This window comes from Taudactylus pleione, unplaced genomic scaffold (assembly GCF_031769625.1).
Source record: "Taudactylus pleione unplaced genomic scaffold, aTauple2 ptg001956l, whole genome shotgun sequence".
Taxonomy (NCBI): Eukaryota; Metazoa; Chordata; class Amphibia; order Anura; family Myobatrachidae; genus Taudactylus; species Taudactylus pleione.
Genome location: NW_028286352.1, coordinates 5,612,386 through 5,620,427, shown reverse-complemented (window position 1 = coordinate 5,620,427; position 8,042 = coordinate 5,612,386). Strand labels below are relative to the sequence as shown.

At 44.3% G+C, this 8,042-nt stretch overlaps 1 pseudogene; it reads left to right on the top strand.

Moving 5' to 3' along the window:
* Nucleotides 1-1,082: 1,082 nt before the first annotated feature.
* The window catches only part of LOC148436136 (embryonic protein UVS.2-like), a 42,813-nt pseudogene continuing 35,853 nt past the window's right edge, over nt 1,083-8,042 (top strand).

Genomic DNA, 8,042 nt, shown 5'->3' with positions numbered 1-8,042 from the left:
ACAGGAACATAGCTTAAACCCCTAGGGATTATTGTGCACAGATAGGAATCAGTATAGTGGTATTGATAGGGTTAAATTTGGTAAGTTTTTGTCAGCCTATTAGGATAGTGTAGGTCATAACTGGTGGGAGGAGTTTAGTAGAGTTAGTTTAGTGTTAGGCAGGGCTCTGCCTCTTCTTTTTCTTGGACTTTAAGGCAAGTACAAGATATTTGGGCTGTGATAAAGCCTTTCTTTATACTTTATCTTCCTACTTTCTCTATCCTGCCTTTCTGCTCTGCCTTTTCCTCTCTCTATTCTAAGTGTGCTGCCCACAGTATTCATAGTAATAAAATATCACCCCTCCTCACCATAGTGCTTGCTCTGCGATGTCTAGGCCCCAGCGCTCTGCACCTAGACCAGCGCGTTATGCAGAGTCACTTGGGGCTCTCACGCGCAGGCGGGCCTCATCTTGTCCGGCCGGGGAGAGAGGGCTGAGGGTGTCTTTCAGCCTCCCCGCGGCCGCGGATGCTCCCCCTCCCACACCAGTTGCCACAGCTCCAGCTCCGGAATCTGTGGATGGCTCCGCGGCAGCTAGCGCCATTAACAAGGGGTCTCGGACACCCGTGGGTGTGCGCCCGCGGGCATATGAATGGCCCAGTCAGTGCAGCAGTTTGGCGGCCAGGTCCTCTAGGGATGCCGGCGCCATTTTAGAGGCAGATGGCGTCGCACATTTTGGCTACCAGAGGTCAGGGTCAGACTTAGGAGGATCTCCTGATCCTTCAGGATCCAGTCAGGGTGAGGAAGGTGCTATGTTCCCGCAATGATCATATGCCAGACGGGGTGATAGGCAGGTTAATACGCGCATGCATGGTTTAAGGGATTGGGGGTCCTCCCATCCCTATGCTGCTAGCCGCACAAGTGCCCCTCAGGCCATTAGTACCCCTGCTCCTACGCCCTCCCCAGATTTAGGTGCACTGACAGGAGTGTTGGTATCTCTGGTAGGCGCACTCATGCCTCTATTACAGAATGCGAACGGGTCCGGCAGCGGGGATCAGACTCCTGCATTACAGCAATTGACGCCGCTTGTTGCGCAGTTGTCCGCGATGTGTAGCCTACCTGCACCTGTGACAACCACCATTTCTCCTTCTCCTCTCTCTCCTCCATCCCTCTCTTCCTTGTCGGTTGGTACCAGGCCCTCAAAGTCTGGTCCCGCCACATGGGGTGGGAATGAAGGGAATGTGAACACGTTGTCGCTGGCCTCCTCCTCTGTTGTTGCAGGTCTCTCTGGAAGAGGTGTGGAGGAATTTGCATCTTATAATTCTCGGAAGTCATTGCGGGTGGTGGATTCGGTCGTTCCTGGACAGTCCGGCGTTTCTGCATCAGGTTTGATGGCCGAGGGTCACCGATCCAATGACACCCCACAGGATGAAGGGGCATCCACTTCGGGTGAGTCGGATAGTGAGTGGAGTGAGGGGCTAGTTAGCTCAGAATCTAGTGATACATCCACTTCTAGCGGAAGTCGTAGGCATCACCGTCGTAAAGCCAAGCGGCCACGTTGCTCACGTGCATCTAGACGGTCACGTCGCCGTCGTCGGTCCTCCAGTGAAAGCGGGGAATCGGATATTAGCCCAGGGGACGTCATCCGCTGTGTTAATATGGCAATTCTCCGTGGGCTAAGGCCACGTATGCGTTAGAAAATTAACAAGGGCAAGTACGTTGATGTGTTTGCTCTTACGTCCAAGTCTTGCAAAGCTTTAGCCGCTGCAAAAAAGAAAGGGGGCATCGGGGAAGATGTCCATCGTTCTTATATAAATTGGCTCAGTGGCTTTTATGTTTTTGCAGGCTGTTACCTTAAAACACATCCGGAAGAGGCCATGAACGTGATACGATACCTTCACCTGATTCAGGGGCTTTGCTGTAGGTCACGCGGTCCTGTATGGCGACGGTACGATGAGGAGTTTCGCCGTAAACAGTCAGGCATAAAAATTATGGATTTGGGGTGGAAAGACGTAGAAGTCTGGTTGGAGGTAACACAGCCCGCTCCTCTGACCACTGAGGTATCTTCCGGACGAAAGTCCAGTGGCCAGGGAGCCGCCCAGAGTCGTTTCTCTAAGGTTCCGGCTGCCAAAGGCCATTGTTTTGCTTTTAACAATGGCAATTGTGCAGCGGGAGCCCGGTGTCGTTTTCGACACCACTGTCGGCGTTGCGGTGCCCCCCATCCAGCCAAGGAATGCCCCAGATTGCCTGCCCCTGCTTCTTCCGCTGGCTCCAGACCTACCGGGTTCGGTGCCGCTCCATAGAGCTCCATCGCCAGTCCGCGTGGAGGCAATCCGTAAATGGTTGTTTAGGTAGCCTTTGCGTGAGACGACTATGTTTTTGCTTGATGGTTTCACCGAGGGGTTTCAGCTCCCGGTGGTGGGTAATGTTCGGTTAGGGGAACCCAAAATCTTACGTTCAGCTTACCTATTGCCGGGTATTCTGAAAGACAAAGTGGCCAAGGAGGTGTAGCTGGGGCGCATGGCTGGGCCTTTTGCTGCCCGTCCTTTGCACAATTTAGTTCTCTCTCCAATGGGAGTTGTGCCCAAAAAGGCCCCCGGGAAGTTCAGGTTGATACAACATCTATCCTTTCCAGCTGGGGGGGTCGGTGAACGATGCTATACCCGAATCGTTAGCTCGGGTTTGTTATCAGTCATTCGAAGATGCCCTCAGTTTAGTGAAATTGGAGGGTACAGGGGGCCTTGTTGGGTAAGGTCGATGTGGAGTCTGCCTTTCGCCTATTGCCTTTGCACCCCGACTCATTTCGGTTCATGGGCTTTAGGTTGGAGGACGGCTTTTACTTCGACAAGTGTCTCCCCATGGAGTGCTCCGTGTCGTGTTCTTATTTTGAAGCCTTTAGTTCTTTCCTGCATTGGTGTGTTTGCGTGGGCACTGGGGAGTCCGGGGTGGCCCACTACCTCGATGACTTCCTATGTGTTGGGCCGGCTGGTTCCCCTCATTGTGCGGAGCTTATGTTTTCTCTGCAGGCTTTGTTTAGTGAGTTCAGGGTCCCAATTGCTTCTGATAAAATGGAGGGGCCTTGTACTCGTCTATCGTACCTTGGTATCGAGATCGATACGACTGCCGGTTGTTGCCTTTTCCCTGCAGAGAAGATAGCGAAGCTTCGCAATGCCATTACGCTTGCATTGTCACTAGGTAGGATTACCTTGAGGCAAGGGCAATCGTTACTAGGGCTTTTCAATTTTGCATGCAGGGTAATCCCCATAGGGCGGGTTTTCTGTCATAAATTAGAGAGAGCGACCACAGGAACATGCCAACCCCATCATTTCATACGATTGTCTTCCGAAATTAGGAGAGATCTTTGAGTTTGGGATGTCTTTTTGGAAGCATACAATGGCATTAGTTTTTGGTTGCATCCCCCAGCTTCCAGTGTACAGCTGCAGCTTTTCACAGATGCAGCCGATGCTACTGGTTTTGGAGCCTACTTGGAGGGCTCTTGGTCCGCTTCCCCGTGGCCTTCATCTTGGGTTGCCGGGGGGGCTCACCAAGAATCTTCTTTTACTCGAGCTGTTTCCCATAGTTGTTGCCCTGGAGTTGTGGGGTGATCGGCTCCGTCACCGACATGTCATATTTTGGTGCGACAACTTGGGGGTAGTTTATGCTTGCCGGTTCTCAGGCTCCTTGCACAGCTTGTTTTGCTCTGTCTGGCGTGTAATGTTCACTTCGAAGCAAGGCATGTTCCCGGTGTAGACAATTCCATTGCAGATGCGCTATCCCGCTTTCAATGGGTTAGATTTAGGGAACTTGCCCCTTCTGCAGCAGCGATTGGTGATATCTGCCCCCCTCATTGTTGGCAGGTTATTTGTCTGGAATGGAGGGGTTAGGTTTTTCTTACAGGAGCTAATTTGGACCCTCGCCCCATATGGGTCGTGGGTCACTCGTTTATCCATTGGGCAGCTACATCGCCCTTGGCAAGTGACCCTCAGTCATTTGTAGCAGTAGACAGCATTCGCTGGTTAGGCAGGAGAGGCATGCGCTGGGACGCGCTGCTAGGTTTGCTGTTAGAGGTGGCTTCGCATTTTGGGGCCCTGGTGTTCTAGTTTTGCACTTGGGGGGCAATGATCTGGGGTCTCAGTCATCCTTGGAGTTGAGGTACAAGGTAGTTAGTGATCTAGAAACCATTAGTTCCTGGTGGCCATGGTGTAATCTGGTTTGGTCGGCTATCATTCCCAGGCAGTGTTGGAGGAGCGCGATGCCTGGGGTGTTAGTTGATAAGGCAAGACGCAAGGTTAATTCCCTAGAAGCAAAAAGAGTGGTAGCTTTAGGTGGCCTGGTGATAAATCATCCTTCGATACGCTTTAGAGACTCTCACCTGTTCCGTTCGGATGAAGTTCACCTTACTGAGGAGGGGACGTTGCTGATCTTGGAAAGTATCTTTAGGGGATTAGGTAGTTTAGTTTAGACTGGAGGCGGGCCCGTCTTTAAGAGGTGTCATCGGGCGTGGCAGAAAGGAGCATCAGGTAAAGGGTTCGGTTCACTGCAATTTATTTTGGGGTGCAATCGGCATCAATACACTGTTGACATTAACCTTCTGGGGTCAGCTGCACTGGCTTACTGGCCGGGCCTTTTTATGAGTGTATTGGTGCCTGATTTGGAGACCTTAAAGATTACTTGCTTAAAGGGCAATTGGCCCTGCAAGTAGGGTGGAGGATAGTGGAAATTGCTTAAAGTGAATTTGGACCATTGGCTTATGACGCTCTTTCTTTCCGTCACCAGTAGTTTTTGTATTTAAAATAAAGGCTGATCTTATTTTTATAGCAATAAAGTTGCCTGTGTCTTTATTTTAGATAAGTTTTATAAGGTTGGTTAAGCTGTACTGTGTTAGATTTGTGTTTACATATACCGATAGGGCGTTTAATAATTGGCTAGAGATGCAGTGCTAGTACAGTGCCGCCCAAAGAGGAAATGATGACCGTATGTATGTGTAAAAGTTGATCCCAAATACTATGGTTAATAATAGTGTTATTCATAATATATATTTTTTTTCAAATCTGTGGAATATTTTACCATAAAAATTGCACCGAATAAAACACTAGCAGTATCAAGTCAAACAAATATACTGCATAATAAATAGAGGCTTGCTAAAGTATACAGCCATCTAAGTCAAGAGATTTGACTATATTACAAATAAGACGATGGCTATTTTAGACAGTATTCTTTACTGTGATTTGTTGCACTATTTGAAAATTGCAGTTCGCAAATCCATTGGCTTTTTTAGGGGGTTTAAAACTTTTGCAAACCACTGCACATACAACAGACTCTTCCTTTAGGAAACATTAAAGTCTCAACTGTATTGGAGAGAAATAAGATACCCAGCACCAAAAATGTATGAAAAGTACAAGTAAATTACATTGGGTGCATTTATTAGGACTCCACTGGGTGAATGCAGTCATGCTAAGCATATGAAGGCTGTATTTATAACAAATTAAATTATTTAACTTGTACAGTTCTACATTTTATATGATCTCCATAATAATCCAGAACATCCCACACTCCAGTTCTATATTAGGTCATGCTGAAAACCTATGTTCACCTCATTCCCTCCAGAATACCTCTAAGGGGCATATCCAACTAGGCGCAGAGTTTACCTCACAGGATAAAGCTCCAGGTTCCACGCCCATAGCTAATTAACCATTTGCTATTTTCCCAGTGTGTTAAACTCTATAGGGTATATTTACTAAAGTGCAGGTTTTAAGAAGTGGAGATGTTGCCCATTGCAATGAATCAGATTCTACTTAACATCTTTTTAACCCTTCTAAAAGATAATAGCTGGAATGTTATTGGTTGCTATGGGCAACATCTACATTTCTAAAATCCCGCACTTTAGTAAATATACCCCTCTCTGTTTTCCCATATCCAAGAGGGTGCAATTTATTGCAGATTATTCCTCTCAGCTCCTGAACCTGTGAGGTATAGTGCACCCTCATTGCTTAATGTGCGGGTGATACAGGACCTAATTGAATAGGTCTAAACAGGCAATTAGCAGCAGGGCAAACACCACGGCTTATTGAGTATCAGTCTCAACAGTCTTTACATACAAAATAAACAATCAATCACCATGCTACTAACAGATACAGATTATACGAATAAAGTAAACAAACCTAGTAGAGCAGTGATTCCCAACCTCGGTCCTCAAACCACGGATGGTTTAATCAAAATAACTGAGGCACTAATTAAGTCACCTGTGCTCAAGTATGGCTACCCTAAAACCTGGACTGTTAGTGTGCCTTGAGAACCGTGGTTGGGAACCCCTGTAGTTGTTTTACCAGTGAATTTTATAAATGGATATATATTTTATATAATTTAATTTTCAGCATTCCAGACCTGACATGAATGAGTTTGGTAAGTTTATTTATTTTAAATTTCAATACACAGTAATTTTCTCCTCAATTCATCTCTCCTGATATTTTGTTCTCCCAGCTTCTCTCGCTTAAATTTAGTTTTCCTGCTATTTCATCAACCAGGTTCCTCCTTCCTTTCTCTGGATCAATCTTTTGTATGCATTACTTATCCCTTAAATTCACTGTTCTCTTTTTGACTTTATAAAGTACATATTTTAACTTAGTATGTACAAGATGTTTTGGTTAGATGATATAAATAGGTCAATAGAAATACCAATCAAAATGGATATAGAGTTTAAGTAATTTTATATATCCAAAAAATTGTGTCTAGGGTGGTTGTGTAAAACATCAGTAATCCTCATTAAAAGATTCCACACATGATCCAAGTTAGTTCTGTAACAAAAAAGAACACAAGGGTGCCTCCTAGTATAATATATCAGAAATCACAACTGTGACATGTCACATACAACAGGAGACTAATTGGCCCCATACCAAATGAAATATATAAAACTGATTTTCTAAAACAAACAGAGGACATTCCCATCTATGACCTCGTTCTTCTTAAGTATTGAGGAATTGCAGACCATGACGGGCATGTCCTTTTCTGGTTCAGAAAAAGCAGTTTTAATTATTTTATTTAGCATGGGTCCAACTACTCACTTGTTGTATGTGCCATTTCACAGGGACAATTTCTAATATAATACACAAGGAGGAGTCCTTGGTCTCTGGCCACTGAGGAAAATAAATTTATAGTACAGGTACTTATTAAAGGATTTACCTAAAGCACATGAAAGATATAATCTATCTAAGTGCAGACCTCATTATGCAATAGACTGTTCCCCTTTTAATCTCTTTTGTCAAAATGTACATAAATGCCCTCCTGTCAATAATATTTATGTGTGTCACTTATTAGGACCATAATATTTTACTGGACAAGGACAGTAACACATGATTGCTTATGCTGAGGCCAAATAGCTCAATTTAAACTATATTCAGCAGTGAATATTTTAAAGTTAGACATCTAGGAGGTGAAGGATCCATAAATTGTTTTCATTGTTTATAAAACCAATGTTACATTGGTGTTGGTTTATGGAAATGCTGGCTTGTGCTTCTGTTTTGGTTGTGGATGTCTCTATTCTAATGTTGATTTACATTCAAAGGTGAGCTAAATTCAGTGTCAATTTGAGTTTCAACTCATTAGCATAAACCTCAATGGGAATGTATGGAATTTGTTTTATTTTTCATTAGAATTTTATGCAGTATTTATTTTCTATTAAAAACATATCTGTACTGTGGATAAAAGTGTATTGGTACTCAACTAAACTGCTAAAGCTGCTATGGCCAGGCAAGTGTCTCACTGGTCTAGTCTGGTCATCCAGTACAGTTTTGTGCAAGTTTTAAAATATACCTGCAATGATGTTAGTAGGGCTTCCTTTTCCTAAAAAAAACATGGTGCTATGTTTATAATCTACACTGGAAAAATATATATATATTTTAGATTTTTTTTATATATATATATATATATATATATATATATACACGCACACACAGTATATACACACACAGTATAAACACACACAAAATTATATATATATATATATATATATATATATATATATATATATGAAATATATATTTGCAATTTGTATGTATAGGTCAGTGTTG